The sequence below is a fragment of the Nycticebus coucang genome, chromosome 19 (genome assembly GCF_027406575.1).
Source record: "Nycticebus coucang isolate mNycCou1 chromosome 19, mNycCou1.pri, whole genome shotgun sequence".
Taxonomy (NCBI): domain Eukaryota; kingdom Metazoa; phylum Chordata; class Mammalia; order Primates; family Lorisidae; genus Nycticebus; species Nycticebus coucang.
The window spans coordinates 44,765,180-44,782,134 of NC_069798.1; positions in this window are offsets into that span (position 1 = coordinate 44,765,180).

Here is a 16,955-nt window from a genome sequence, read left to right on the forward strand (position 1 = left end):
AATGAACCCCAATGTAAATTATAAACTTTGATTGATAATTATTTATCACTGTTGACACATTGATTGTAGCAAGTGCGCCACACTGATGTGGGATGATTGGAAAGGCTGTTGGGGAAGCGAAGTATTATGTGGGAATTCTGTACTCTTGACTCAATTTTGCTACCTAAAATTGTCCTTAAAAAAATAAAATTTTTGGAGAGAGATTAAAGATGGCGGCAGAGTAACAGCTTCCCTGCAACTGGGAACAGCGAGTCTGGGGAGACAAGACTCCAGGCATCTCTGGCCTGTGGGATCTGCCTATAATCATCCCTTTGAGGATACAAGGAGCCAGCAAGGGACTTCTGGACCCCAAGAGGAGGACAAAAACAGTGGAAAACTGGCAAGTGGTTGCGTGTGTTCGATCGACCTAATCACGCTGGCAAACATAAGTACAAGCAGCAGTGAAACTGCAAACCGGAAAGGCCTTACCTGTGAACTGTTTCCGTGTTCTTGGACGTGGCACTCAGTTGAACTGCCTTGGGGAGAGCTTGAGCAGGAGTGTGGAGAACTTTGTGCATTGTCTGGGGCCCCAGACTGAGCCACTGAGCTGGGCGCAGGAAGCCATTCTGAAAGAACTGCCCCGGCAAGCTCCTCCCTCAGGGTCTCAGAGCAAGGATTGGGTTTGTTAAAGTAACCTACTGACTCAGCAGCCTAAAGGCGGCGACTGAGCTGCCTTACAGCCTTAATCCTTAGGGGCAGAGTGAGACAGTTTTGGCACACTGGAGCCTTGGGCTGTTGCCCTGGGAAGAGTGCCGTGACGTCACAACTCATAGTAACCTCAAACTCCTGGGCTTGGTGCCACCCAGACCTCCATAAGAGCTGTGCAGTGACCCCCAACCGGTGACCCACACCCACTGGGCCTCCACATTCCCTGACCAAGAACTGCGGGAGCCACACAACCCTGCGTGCTCCCTCCTGTGTCCTGCCAGCTTCCACACTAGCCCGTTCATCTGGACAGGGACTCTGGTAGCTGCATGCCCTTTGGAGCCCTCCCTGCCTCTGCGCAGAGCTCTTCTCCAGGCCAGAGACTGCTGGAGCCTTGGGCTCTCTGTGCCAAAGTCACTGGGTGCCTGGCGCTCCCAGAACCGTGCGCACCACCCCCAGCCCTGTTGCTGGATCCGGGTGTGTCACAAACTGGAGCTGCTTCCACAACCAGAACTCCCTAGCTAAAGCAGCCCCAGAGGAACTACACAGGGTCACTCCCTACAAAGATCCAGCAACAATAGAGTGATCCCGCTGGGATCTAATCTTGGAGAAACACCTCCCCAACTCTGAGGACAGCCAGAGGCAATGGTGAAAAACAATCATGAGGCGAAATCAACAGAAAAACTCTGGAAATATGAATAATAAGAGTAGATCAACTCTCCCAAGGATCAATGGGGCAAAAATAGCACAAGACCCCATGCACAAACAAATAGCTGAGATGTCAGAAATTGAATTCAGGATCTGGATAGCAAATAAGATCGAATTAGAATTCCAAAAGTTATCTCAAGAATTCAACGGATTCAAAGACCAAATGACCAAAGATTTCGACACATTGAGACAAGTAGCTGCATCCCTCAAAGATCTGAGAAACACAGTAGAATTCCTCAGTAACAGAATGGAGCAAGCAGAAGAAAGGATTTCTGACACTGAAGACAAAGCTTTCAAATGCTCCCAAACCCTCAAAGAAGAAGAGAAATGGAGAGCAAAAACAGACCACTCTCTCAGAGAGCACTCGGATAATTTGAAGAAAACCAATATTCATCTTATAGGGATCCCCAAAAGTGACAAAGTGGCTTCACAAGGCACAGAGTCTCTTCTCCATGAGATTATGAAAGAGAACTTTCCAGATATGCCAAGAGATTCCAAAATTCAGATAGCAGACAGTTTCAGAACTCCAGCACGACTCAACCCAAATAAGAAATCCCCCAGACACATCATAATCAATTTCACTAAAGTTAATATGAAAGAGAAAATTCTGAAAGCTGCCAGACGAAAGAAAACCATTACCTACAAGGGGAAGAATATCAGAATAACTGCAGATCTCTCTGCTGAAACCTTTCAAGCTAGAAGAGGATGGTCATCGACTTTTAATCTCCTAAAACAAAATAACTTTCAACCCAGGATCCTGTACCCAGCTAAACTGAGCTTCATTTATGACGGAGAAATTAAATACTTCAACAACATTCACATGCTGAAGAAATTTGCCACAACTAAACCAGCTCTCCAGGCCATTCTTAGACGTATCCTCCATAAAGACCAGCGTAATTCTCTACCACAAAAGTAAACCCACCAAAAAAATTTTTGATCAAATTCCAACTTCCAAAGTTGCAAAAGGATTAAAAATGTCCAGCAGTCTCTCAAAAGGCTTATCAATACTCTGAATTAATGTGAATGGTTTAAATTGTTCTCTGAAAAGGTTGGCGGACTGGATACAAAAACTCAAGCCAGATATCTGCTGCATCCAAGAATCACATCTTACATTAAAAGACAGATATAGACTCAAGGTGAAAGGATGGTCATCTATATTCCAGGCAAATGGAAAGCAGAAAAAAGCAGGCATTGCAATCCTGTTCACAGATGCAATAGGCTTTAAACCAACCAAAATAATTAAGGATAAGGATGGACACTTCATATTTGTTAAAGGTAATACTTAATATGATGAGATCTCAATTATTAATATTTATGCACCCAACCACAAGGCACCTCAATTTATAAGAGAAACTCTAACAGACATGAGCAACTCGATTTCCTCCACTTCCATAGTAGTTGGAGATTTTAATACCCCTTTAGCAGTCCTAGGTAGATCCTCCAAAAGAAGCTAAGCAAAGAAATTTTAGATTTAAACTCAACCATTCAACATCTGGACTTAACAGACATCTACATTTCATCCCAAAAAAACTGAATACACATTCTTCTCATCAGCCCACGGAACATACTCCAAAATCAACCACATCCTAGGCCACAAATCTAACCTCAGCAAATTTAAAAAAATAGAAATTATTCCTTGCATCTTCTCAGACCATCATGGAATAAAAGTTGAACTAAATAACAACAGGAACCTGCATACCCATACAAAAACATGGAAGCTAAACAACCTTATGCTGAAGGATACATGGGTTATAGATGAGATTAAGAAGGAAATCACCATATTTTTGGAACAAAACAACCATCAAGACACGAATTACCAGAACCTCTGGGATACTGCAAAGGCAGTCCTAAGAGGGAAATTTATAGCACTGTAAGCCTTCCTCAAGAAAACAGAAAGAGAGGAAGTCAATAACTTAATGGAACATCTCAAGCAACTGGAGAAAGAAGAACACTTCAACCGCAATCGCAGCAGAAGAAAAGAAATAACCAAAATCAGAGCAGAATTAAATGAAATTGAAAACAAAAGAATTATACAACAGATCAATAAATCCAAAAGCTGGGTTTTTGAAAAGATCAATAAAATAGATAAACCTTTGGCCAACCTAACCAAAAAAAAAAGAGTAAAATCTCTAGTTTCATCAATCAGAAATGATAATGATGAAATAACAACAGACCCCTCAGAAATTCAAAAAATCCTTAACGAATACTACAAGAAACTCTACTCTCACAAATATGAAAATCTGAAAGAAATCAACCAATACCTGGAAGCACGCCACCTACCAAGACTTAGCCAGAACAAAGTGGAAATGTTGAACAGGCCTATATCAAGTTCTGAAATAGCATCAACTATACAAAATCTCCCTAAAAAGAAAAGCCCAGGACCAGATGGCTTTACGTCAGAATTCTACCAAACATTTAAAGAAGAACTAGTACCTATGCTACTAAACCTCTTCCAAAATATAGAAAAAGAAGGAATATTATCCAGCACATTCTACGAAACAAACATCACCTTGATCCCCAAACCAGGGAAAGACCCAACAAGAAAAGAAAATTATAGACCAATATCACTAATGAATATAGATGCTAAAATACTCAATAAGATCCTAACAAACAGAATCCAACAACACATCAAAAAAATTATACACCATGACCAAGTCGGATTTATCCCAGGGTCTCAAGGCTGGTTCAATATACATAAATCTATAAATGTAATTCAACACATAAACAAACTTAAAAATAAAGACCATATGATTCTTTCAATTGATGCAGAAAAAGCTTTTGATAATACCCAGCATCCCTTCATGATCAGAGCACTTAAGAAAATTGGTATAGAAGGGACAATTCTTAAACTAATAGAGGCCATCTACAGCAAACCCACAGCCAATATCGTATTGAATGGAGTTAAATTGAAATCATTTCCACTTAGATCAGGAACCAGGCAAGGTTGCCCATTGTCTGCATTGCTCTTTAACATTGTAATGGAAGTTTTAGCCATTGCAATTAGGGAAGAAAAGGCGATCAAGGGTATCCGCATAGGGTCAGAAGAGATCAAACTTTCACTCTTCGCAGATGATATGATCGTATATCTGGAAAACACTAGGGATTCTAATACAAAACTTTTAGAAGTGATCAAGGAATACAGCAATGTCTCAGGCTACAAAATCAACACCCATAAATCTGTAGCCTTTATATATACCAACAATAACCAAGCCGGACAAACAGTCAAGGACTCTATTCCTTTCACAGTAGTGCCAAAGAAGATGAAATATTTGGGAGTATACCTAACAAAGGACATGAAAGATCTCTACAAAGAGAACTATGAAACTCTAAGAAAAGAAATAGCTGAAGATGTTAACAGATGGAAAAACATACCATGCTCATGGCTGGGAAGAATCAACATTGTTAAAATGTCCATACTGCCCAAAGCAATATATAATTTTAATGCAATTCCTATCAAAGCTCCATTGTCATACTTTAAAGATCTTGAAAAAATAATACTTCATTTTATATGGAATCAGAAAAAACCTCGAATAGCCAAAACATTACTGAGCAATAAAAACAAAGCAGGAGTAGCCGGGCGTTGTGGCGGGCACCTGTAGTCCCAGCTACTTGGGAGGCTGAGGCAAGAGAATCGCTTAAGCCCAGGAGTTGGAGGTTGCTGTGAGCTGTGTGAGGCCACGGCACTCTACCGAGGGCCAGAAAGTGAGACTCTGTCTCTACAAAAAAAAAAAAAAACAAAGCAGGAGGAATCACGCTACCAGACCTGAGACTGTACTATAAATCCATAGTGATCAAAATAGCATGGTACTGGCACAAAAGCAGAGAAGTAGATGTCTGGAACAGAATAGAGAACCAAGAGATGGATCCAGCTAAGATCCAATGATCTTTGACAAGCCAATTAAAAACATTCAGTGGGGAAAAGATTCCCTATTTAACAAATGGTGCTGGGTAAACTGGCTGGCAACCTGTAGAAGATTGAAACTGCACCCACACCTTTCACCATTAACTAAGATAGACTCTCACTGGATAAAAGATTTAAACTTAAGACATGAAACTATAAAAATACTTGAAGAAAGTGCAGGGAAAACTCTTGAAGGAATCGGCCTGGGTGAATATTTTATGAGGAGGACTCCCCAGGCAATTGAAGGTATCAAAAATACACTACTGGGACCTGATCAAACTAAAAGCTTCTGCACAGCCAAGAACATAGTGAGTAAAGCAAGCAGACAGCCCTCAGAATGGGAGAAAATATTTGCAGGTTATACCTCTGATAAAGGTCTAATAACCAGAATCCACAGAGAACTCAAATTTATTAGCAAGAAAAGAACACGTGACCCCATTTCAGGGTAGGCAAGGGACTTAAAGAGAAACTTCTCTAAAGAAGACCGACGCAAAACCTACAAACACATGAAAAAAAGCTCATCATCCTTAATCATCAGAGAAATGCAAATCAAAACTACTCTGAGATATCACCTAACCCCAGTAAGAGTAGCCCACATAACAAAATCCCAAAACCAGAGATGTTGGCGTGGATGTGGAGGAAAGGGCACACTTCTACACTGCTGGTGGGAATGCACACTAATACGTTACTTCTGGAAGGATGTTTGGAGAATACTTAGAGACCTAAAAATAGACCTGCCATTCGATCCTATAATTCCTTTACTAGGTTTATACTCAGAAGACCAAAAGTCACAATATAACAAAGACATCTGTACCAGAATATTTATTGCAGTCCAATTCATAATTGCTAAGTCATGGAAGAAGCCCAAGTGCCCATCGACCCACAAATGGACTAGAAATTGTGGTACATGTATACCATGGAATACTATGCAGCCTTAAAGAAAGATGGAGACTTTACCTCTTTCATGTTTACATGGATGAGCTGGAACATATTCTTAGCAAAGTATCTCAGGAATGGAAGAAAAAGTATCCAATATACTCAGCTCTGCTATGAAGCTAAATTATAGCTTTCACATGAAGACTATAACCCAACTATAGCACAAGACTATGGGGAAAGGGCCAAGGAAGGGGAAGGGAGGGGGGAGGTTTTGGTGGAGGGAGGGTAATGGGTGGGGCCACATCTGTGGTGCGTCTTAGAATGGGTACAGGCGATTGCACTAATGTACACAGCTATGATTTAACAATAAAAAATAAAATTAAAAAAATAAATAAAAATAAAATTTTTTAAAAAGTAAAAACAAAGAAGAAGTATTGATATACTACAACATGGATGAACCCTGAAAACATTATATTAAGTGAAAGAAGTCAGTGACAAAAGACCACATATTACAGGATTTCATTTATATGAAATATCCAGAACAGGGCAATCTACAGAGATGGAAAGCATATTAGTGGTTGCCTAGGGCTGGTGGGGGCAGGGGGAAGAGGGAAGAAAGTGGGTGACAGCTAAAGCATACAGGATTTCTTTTGGGGGTGGTGAAAATGTTCTAAAGTTGACAGCGGTAATGATTATACATATTTATGAACATACTAAAAACCCTCAAATTGTATACTTTAAGTGGGAAAATTGTATGGTATGTGAACTATACCTCAAAAAAGCTGTTAAGAAAAAGACATTATTAGCACAATTGAAACTAAATATAGACTGGATTTGAAAGTTGTGTTAATACACCAAAACTTTCTGATTTTGATAATTGCAAAATAATTAACAGACAACTCTAAAAGATAAGCACTGTCATTATCCTTATTTTATAGATGCAGAATCTGAGGCACAGAGAGATCAAATTACTTGTCCAGGATCACACAACAGACTAACAGCCTATCGTTTTTAACCTCCCTATTTCTCCTTACATTCTGATCTTTTCCTTTATAGCACTATCACAGTTGGTAAGTAGGGGTTTTTTTGTTGTTGTTGTTTCACAAGATAATAAACTCCTCCAAGGCAGAGACAGATCTCTTCTGATCACCACTTCTCCATATATTTAAATAAACGTTTACTGAACCTACTATGAGCCGGTTCTTATGCGTTAAGGGTCAGTGAGAATATTTAGCACAGGGCTTGTCTCATTGTGAGTGCTCAATCACTATCTGTAGGTAGGATGAATGGGAAGATGAGTATATTGACAGGTAAATGAATGAATGGGAGGATGGGTGGCTGGATGGATGGATGGATGGATGGATTGGTGGATGAATAAATGAGTATACGGATGAATAGATGGATGCGTGGGTTGCTGTATGGGTGGACAGAGAGGTTCTGGACAAAGGCTGTCTGGGCCTCCCAGGCCCAGGGCCTGTTTCATCCTCTTCGCCTTGCTATCTTCCCCCTTCTACCTGTGCCCCAACCCAAGTCCCCATCTTCAGGCCTGGCACATCCTGAGAAATACACCCACTACACAGCCCTTCTTTTCTTCCTCTGAGGCTGTCCAAATCATCCTTCAAGGCCCTGCTAGGCCCACCGCCTCCAGGAAGTCTGCTCCCTTTCTGATCTCTTTCTAATTCACAATAATAATGTATGACCTACGCGCCAGTGAGGCAGACCTGGAGCTTGGGAGGGGCAGATGCTCCCTCCTCACCTCCTATCCCCCCTATCCAGGGGGCTGGTCAGTGGCAGGACCTGGGTGAAGCCACTGCACTAGTCATGTGGGTAGAACTTATGTCCTCTTCCTTGGGGAGGATGGAGGACCCAGGTGAAACACTCACTTGGGGCATTGACAGGAAGAAGGTCTTGACAGTGCCAGCTCCACAGGTGCTGCAGGCCGCCCCTGGGAGAGGCTGAGAGAGGCTGGGCTGGGAGGGGCAGGGCTGGCAGGAGACACAGGCGGGATGCAGTGCGGTGCCTCCCTCCCCTCCCTGGCCTGGCCCTTCCAGCCCCCAGGCAGGCTGGAGGCCTGTTTGCCTTGGCCGCTGGCCAGAGCCGCCCCGCCAGTGAGTAATGCGTGAGGACTGCCTGGCTCCAGTTCAAGGGAAACGGGCTGGAGACGGGCCTCCTCGGCCTTCGCCTTTGTGGGACTAAGTTCCGGGGGCGGCTTCCCAGAAAGTGCCTGCAAGGCTGCCTCAGGGCCACTGCCCGGCTAGCCTCTCTCCTTCCCAGCTCTCTTTCCTCCTCCCTCCTACTCTGTAGAGACCAATTCCAGTCACCCATCCTGCAGCCCCTAACAAAACCAGCTATTCCCCGGTCCCCTAACACACACTTTCTGAGAACCTTCAATGTATAGGGCAAGGAGCTGCTATCAGGGAGGCCATGGACCTTCAGGGGATGGCCCAGGGGCAGGTGGGAGAGAAGTCCCCAGGGCCTCTGGGTGCTCATACTGGAAACTCTAGGACTAGAAGGGGGCCCCAGTTTATCTGCCACACCTCAGGCCTCCTGAGGTGAAGACACTGTGGATCAGAGAAAAGGAGTGACTCACCTAAGTCACACAGTGCATTCACTGCAGCTGGGAAAGAGCCCAGGCCCCTGCCTGTGAGACCCTAGCCCTGCTGCTCTGAACACTGCCCTACTTTCTCAAGCTGTGTGGCTCTCATGATGGAGGAACACTGTCTAAGACGATTCCATTTTGAGTCTGGGTCCTCCTGGAGCATTCCTAGGGGCTTCTGGAACTTTAAACTCTGCCCCTGCTAAGGGGTCTCTGCTTGCTTAGGGCCCAAGTGAGGACACCACAGTCATCAATACTTTTGGAAGACACAGAGATCTGCCTAGCCCAGTGGGAATGGCGTTGCAGCCAATGATGCCCCTGTGCCCCCCCCCACCCCCACCCCGGGCCTCTATCCACAGTCAATCTTCCTAGTTACAAAATACGGAAAATTATTCTGGCTCAGTTAAACACAGAAGAAATGTCATGAGAGGATGGATCCTGGGTAGGTCACAGAATCAATATTGGCCCAGAGAACTTCTCCAGAGCCGGAGTGGCTGCCAAAACCACACCATGGTGCTGGGCTCTTGAGAACCACACTGGCCTTGCCACAGAGCCCCAGATGACTCTTCTCTCCCCACTGACATCAGCACAAGACACCAAACACTGAACTCTGCTGTTGGCCCTGAAGTTCCTTCTGCCCCCCCAAAACAGGATATGGCCACTGCCTACCACTGGAATGATTCGCATACATCCCTGCTTCTCAGCCCCCAGATCCTAATTCTGAGAACAGAGTCCCCGGGGACATCTGATTGGCCACATGTCCCAGGCCCACATTGTCCCAAGCCACATGCTTATATTCAGCTACAGGGGAACCTAGGAAGATAGTTATCATGCTCTCTTCCCTCTCAGTAAGACTCAGTAAGGAAAACACCCCAAACCAGGTAGCAAGCCCAGATGACTGTGGGAAAATCCACAAAGACAGCAGACTAAGAGCCTGTCATTTGTAACCTCCTTATTTCTCCTTACATTTTGATCTTACATGTCTTCATTGCTTTCCCCACCTCCAAATCCTTGTTCATCCCATTCTCTGCCCAGACTAGCAAAGTGAATACATGGACAGAAGGGTGTTGCTGAAAGGGCTTGGGGCTTCAGAGTGTAATAGCATCATGTAAGTAGAATTCATAGCCTAGGGCATGGCACATAAAAGGATCCAGAGCAAAGTCAACTTCTCCAGAGAGAGGAGCTGAGATAAGGTAGCCTATGGCTCAGTGAGCTGGTGACAAGATCTGGCCTGGGTTACTTGATTCATCTCTCTCTCCTTCCCCATGGAAGACAAGGGTGGGAATTAGAAGAAAGTGTGCTACAAAGAGCTCCAGGACATGACTTGCTAGCAGTCTTCTTGCAAGAATAGGTATTTGAGCTGGACATGGAAAAAAGAGATGGATTTCATCAGATAGAGAAGGGAAAATGCATTCCACACCAAAGGGCCTATACAAAAGTATGGAAATGTGAAAGTTCATAGCTTTTTCAAACAAAATAACTCAGATTTGGGTGTTACAAAATGCTCTCTGTCATAACCAGGAGCGTGGACCAGCAGGGGACAAGCATGACTCGTGAGAGGGGAGCCCAGAGGCCTCTGAGTCATTTCAGCCAGTGACCAGAAGTGCCTGAGCTGAGGCAGTGGCAGGGAAAAACAACGATTTGATACCCACAGACTTCTAGCCCAGGGAGAGAGAAAAACACATGGAGAGGAGCAGAGGAGAATGGAAAGAAGATGCCAGGGCTTTCAGGCAAGTGAACCTTGAGGTGCTGGATTCAGTGTTCATGGCACCTTACATGATGGAACCAAAATTCATTGAGAAAGCAACAGGTGTATTCCTCTGCAGGGGGTTCTCTGTATGGTTTGAGGCATGAATGGCAGAGAGTAAATCCCCAAGAAGCAAGCTGTGGTAACACCTTCTAAATGGTAAGGGTCTAGTTATTTGCAGGGCTTTAGTTTTGCTAAGTAGGCTTTGCAAGTCCAGGGCCAGGGTGGAATTGCTTGAAACAACAGAGAAGATGCTGAAGCTTCCAGTGTGTCCTTCTTCCTTTTCCTTCCACCATGAAGCCCTTAGTCATGCTCAGAAAAAGAAAACAGAGAAAGAAGATGAGGAGGAAGAAAAAGAGGGAAAACAAAGGGAAGGGAGGGATAGAAGGAGGAAAATGTGGTACCGATATTTAAAGATAATTAGCACCAAAACAAGGGACTAAACCAAGAAAGATAAAACCGTGGGATACAAGCCACAAGGGATCCAACCCAGGAGGAAGAAGGTAGGGGGATGCTTCAGGGTGACTGCTGTGCATCAGGCCAGAACAGAACAGATGGAGACTTTGGGGGACAGGTGTTAAAATATAGACTATCAGATAGGTTTAAGCTTGAGGAAAACTATTGAGAGGTGATGGAAGAGTGTGAAAAACAATGGCAAAAAACATAATGAATTCTAAGCAAATGAAAAGACTTAGGCACGTTGACTCCAGGAATACCAAAAAGTTGTGTGAAAAAAAATAGATGCAATCATAGTACACTACATGGCCCAACAGTGAACAATATTGGCATAGTTCTAATAATGCAAGTATTTTTTTTTTGCAAGTATTGACTATTTATGAGAAGAAAAGTAGTGTGAAGATGCAAGAGAACTAATCCCCAACTAGATAATAAAGTTACTAGATAATATCTAAAATAGATATGTCAAGAAATATCAGATGAAGAATATCATTTAGAAATATGGTAATACACAGTAGTACTCCCTTATCCTTGAGGGATATATTCAGGTCCCCAGTGGATGTCTGAAACTGCAGATAGTGTGGAACCCTGTATATACTATATTTTTCCTATACTAATACACCTATGATAAAGTTTAATTTATAAAGTATTACACAGTATGAGATTAACAATAATAACTACTAATAATACAGAACAATTAAAACAATATGCCAGAGTCAGACATAGTGGCTCAGGCCTATAGTCCCAGCTACTCGGAAGGCCGAGGCAGGAGGATCACTTGAGCCTAAGAGTTTGAAATCAGGGCTTTAGTTTTGTTAAGTAGGCTTAGCACCACTGCGCTCCAGCCTGGGCAATAGAGCCAGACCTTGTCTCAAATAAAAACAAAATAAAACAAAACAAAAAATCAATGTATCACTAATCTTGAGCTTTAGGCCATTGTTAAGGAAAATAAAGGTTACTTCTACACAAGCACTGTGATGCTGTGACAATCTGCTAAGCAAGAGGCCCCTGAAGGGACTACGGGTAGAGATTATCTACCATGGCTACCTTGGACAAAAGGATGACCCATGCTCCTGGGCAGGACAGAATGGGATTGTGAGAGATTGCATAGTGCTACTCAGAATGACATGCAATTTAAAACTTATAAATTGCTTAGTTCTGAAATTCTCTACTTAATGTTTTTGGAGCACAGTCAACTGCAGGTGTGTGAAAGAGTAGAAAGTGAAATCACAGCTAAGGGGGAACTATTATAATCTCACTTTTAATTAAAAAAAAAAATCCCTGAAAAGAAGCATGGAAGACATTTAAGAAGTGATTTAATATTTTATTGGACATACTTCTGTATGTTTTGAATGTTTGATGATGAATAGATATTATTTTTTCATTTTCAACCGGTAAGTGAAAAACTTGAAGAGATAAAAGGGTTGTTTCTGGGGAAGAGAAAAAGGCCAGTGAACTGCTATGTTTTGTTGTAAGCCTTTCGGTTGTACTAGACTTTTAAAAATTTGTGTATGAATTACTTTTTAAAAAGTTAATTAAAAAATAAATGGCTACAAAGACTAACAAACCAAGAGAAAATATGGACAAAGGACATAAACAAGAAATTCACAAAAGACACATGAATGTTTCCCAAACACACACATAAATTCATACTATGATGAACAAAAACATCAGGCGGGGCGCAGTAGTTCACACCTATAATCCTAGCACTCTGGAAGACCGAGGCAGGTGGATTTCCTGAGTTCCAGAGTTTGAGACCACCCTGAGACCCCGTCTCTTTTAAAAATAGAAAAAATGGCTCAGCGCCCATAGCACAGTGATTATGGCACCAGCCACATACACCAAGGCTGACAGGTTTAAACACAGCCCAGGCCAGCTAAACAACAATGACAACAGCAACAAAAAATAGCCCGGTGTTATGGTGGGCGCCTGTAGTCCCAGTTACTTGGGAGGCTGAGGCAAGAGAATTGCTTAAGCCTGAGAGTTAGAGGTTGCTGTGATCTGTGATGCCATGGCACTCTACCCAGGGCAACAGCTTGAGACTGTCTCAAAAAAAAAAAAAAAAAATATATATATATATATATGGAGAGAGAGAGAGAGAGAGAGAGAGAAAACTAGCCAGGCATTGTGGCGGGTGCCAGTAGTCCCAGCCACTTGGGAGATTGGGAGGCTAAGCCTAGAGGATTGCTTTAGCCCAAGAGTTTGAGGTTGCTGTGAGCTATGATGAAGCCAGGGCACTCTACCCAGGGCAAGAGAGACTCTGTCTCAAAAAAAAAAAAAAAAAACAGGCCTGACGCAGTGGCTCACACATGTAATCCTAGCAATCTGGGAGGCCAAGGCAGGTGGATTGCTTGAGCTCAGGAGTTCAAGACGAGCCTGAGCAACAGCGAGACCCCATCTCTACTAAAAAATAGCCTGGTGTTGTGGCAGGCACCTATAGTCCCAGCTATCAGGAGGCTGAGGCAAGAGGATCACTTGTGCTCAGGAGTTTGAGGTTGCTGTGAGTTATAATGCCAGCATACTCTACCCTGGCTGACAAAGTGTGACTCTGTCTCAAACAGTAAGTCCTGAAATATACAACTGAATTATCCATATTAAGCAGGGGCTCATTGTATGTGTGTGAGCCTCCAGCACGCAAATGAGTTCTAATAGCCCTGCTGTATTAAAGGGGTTCACTTGAGAGATGCATGTCAAGCACTTAGCAGTGTTTGGCACTAGGTTAGCACTCAAGGGAGGTTAGCTGCTGTTAGTGATAGTGGGAGTAGTTGCTTTGTTGGTAGTGTAACAGTAATGAGGCCCCCAGAAATTCCACTGCTTGCTCAGCTGCCCATCTACAAGTCTCACTGTAAGCCCACCCTCATCAGTCCCAAGAACAGCGCGACTCTTCCCCTCCTCCTCCCCTCAGGCTCCTCCTCCTCCTCTCTCCACCCTGTTGACTCCCTGCGTCAGTCTGAGGGACTGTGCAGCCCCAATCTTCCTCTGAGGCTGGCCACCAGGTTCCCCAGACTCCAAAACCAGAATATGCAACCTTTGTTCCCTCCCTAGGTCACATCATAAATGAAGGCACTGTCCTGTGTGCAGCTTATTAGATGCTAGAAGAAAAAGAGAAACAGGGAAAACCTCGGAGAAGCAGGACTGACATTTTTGGAGTAGATTGCATGGCATCGATCCCCTTTGTTAAAAAAAAAAAAAAATAGGCTTCAACTGAAGTATCATGATTTGTGTACATTTTTGTACACAAATCATTTTCACAAACTGTAGGCCCCATGTAACCAGCCTCCAGATCAAGAAACAGGACAGCATCAGCCTCTAGAAGTCCCTTCCTTGCCCCCTCCCTGATATCCAGCACCACCAATTTGTTCTGCCTCATTTTGAACTTTATATCAGTGGGATCATACAATGTGGACTTTTTTGCATGGGGCTGCTTTGGCGCAACATTAGGATTGTGAAAAACCAGGCTGCTGTTGTGTGTGGTTGTAATCCCTTCGTTCTCATGACTGCGTGGTGCGCCTGTGTAAATAACCATTCCTCTGTTAACGAATATTTGAGTTGTTTCCAGTCTTTAGCTATTAGGCATAGTGCTGCTCTGGACATTCTTGCATGTCTTCAGTGAATACATGCATGCATTTCTGATGCAGGTATGATGATCTTCAGCTTTGGTAGATACTGCCAAACAGTTGTCCAAAAATGGTTACACCACTTTATACCCCAACCTTCATCACCAGAGTTCTGGTTGTTCCACACTCTCACAGCCACTCAGTACTAGGTAGAATAGCTTTTAAATGTATATTTACCTCTTTTAAACTTATCACTAGACAACCATGAAAATGAAGTCCAAAACTGTGATGTACCATTAAGTGACATGGCAGGTTACAGGCAAATATCCAGAACACGACTCCATTCATGAAAACTGTGTATGGGCTTATGCAGACGCAGAGGCCAACTTCAGAAAGGGGATGTACCAAAAAAGTCTCCATAATGATCACCTCTGGGGTATGGGGATAAAGAGCATAATTTTAAATGATGAGATTAGAGATAACTTTTATTTTGATATTGTGTTTTTCAGTATTTTTAATATTCAAGAGAAAAATCTATATAAATAAAATAAAACCCTCCATCCTCCACCCACCATCATCATCCCTCACCATTCCATTACCTAAGGCTGGCAGCCTGACTCTGTCTTTCTTGTTATTTCCCGGCATTGGTCCTGCTCTGGAATTACCCTGGGCAGGGCCTCAGGGACAAGTCTCCCGGGCACTGTAATTTCCCTGGCGACAGTGTGTCGTTAGAAGATTGGTGCTGATGACACAATGCCTGTATGCAGTGAAGATTACAGCCCCCAACAGGACAGGACAGCCTGACTGAAGAGCAAGATTCCTAGCAGAGAAACCCCTGAGTCTTGAACTACTTCAGTGGGACCTGGGCCTTAGCATATATCTCAATCTTGAGGAACAGAAGATGGGAAAACTACCCTTTTGTGGCTTCAGGCACTTCCATTCTCCCCTGGGGGCTGAGAGATCAGGGCAGGGCTGATCTCTGGGCTGCAGCTCTACTCCTCTCTCACCATGAGTGCCTCAGTGGCCTCTGTGCCTTCACCTGCAAAATGGGCTAATAACAGCTTTTACCGCAAACACAACACAGCTTCCCTTGCAGAGAGTGGCTGGCATGGACTTAACCCAAGATAAATGGTGGTATTATTATGAACGTGGTGGTGGTTTTCACTGTTAGCACCACCCCAAGAGGTAGAATTTTACATTCATCTTTTGGGAAAAAATACAAGAATACACTTTTTATTTTCACAAGTTTCATGAATGTAAAGACACATTCATTTTTCTTAGGGAAAAAGGAATTTGCCTAGAACTTGAATTCATATATTTTAATTGGAAAGTTAAATAGTCATTCAACATTGATTCATCCAAGGAACACTGTTCCAGTATCTTCTGTGAGCTAGACACTGTTCTGGAGATACTGGGGTTATGGCAATAATTGGACTAAGGTCCCTGTTGTCACAGACCTTACACTCAGGTAGGGAACTCTGACAAATGCCAAACCCATGAAGAGATCTATAACATCAAACACTCAGTAGAATAAATATGCTCCCAAATGGTGTTACGAAGCAAAAGCAGGCAGGAGAGCAAGAGCGGGGTGCTGGGCGCACCATCCGCCAGTCCTGGCCCATGCACTCAGCAGAGCCAGAGCGGGGTGCTGGGCGCACCATCCGCCAGTCCTGGCCCATGCACTCAGCAGAGCCAGAGCTCTGCTCTGAGCCTCTCTCTCGCCGGCTGAGGAAGCCCGGAAGGTGCTGGCCTGGGCTGGAAGGGTGGCTTGCTTCTGGGAAGATGGGTGGTTAGAGGAGAGGGATGGAAGGGGGCTTCAAATGCCACATAGGAGTTGAGAAGCAGGCAAGGGGGCGGTGTCATGAGCAAGGAGCTGTGGACCACAAGGGACACCACACCCCAGAGGGTACCCAAGGGTCACGGGCAGAGGAGACACTTCTTGCCAATTACAGCAGGTGTTTACTGAGCACCCACGATGGGTACCGGCTGGTCTTTGTACAATGAAAGATTTAAGGAAGCATGAGCACTAGCGCTGGGCTGGCACCCAACCTCAAGGAGCTCCCAGTCATGGTGGAGATATTAGACCAGGCTGCATAAACAGAAAGAAGCAAGAGAGATTTTTTTTTTTTTTTTTTTGTAGAGACAGAGTCTCACTGTACCGCCCTTGGTAGAGCGCCGTGGCGTCACACGGCTCACAGCAACCTCTAGCTCTTGGGCTTACGCGATTCTCTTGCCTCAGCCTCCCGAGTAGCTGGGACTACAGGCGCCCGCCACAACGCCCGGCTATTTTTTTGTTGCAGTTTGGCCGGGGCCGGGTTTGAACCCGCCACCCTCGGCATATGGGGCCGACGCCCTACTCACTGAGCCACAGGCGCCGCCCAGCAAGAGAGATTTTACAAGGACCTGAGAGTGGGGGACAGGCTGTGTATT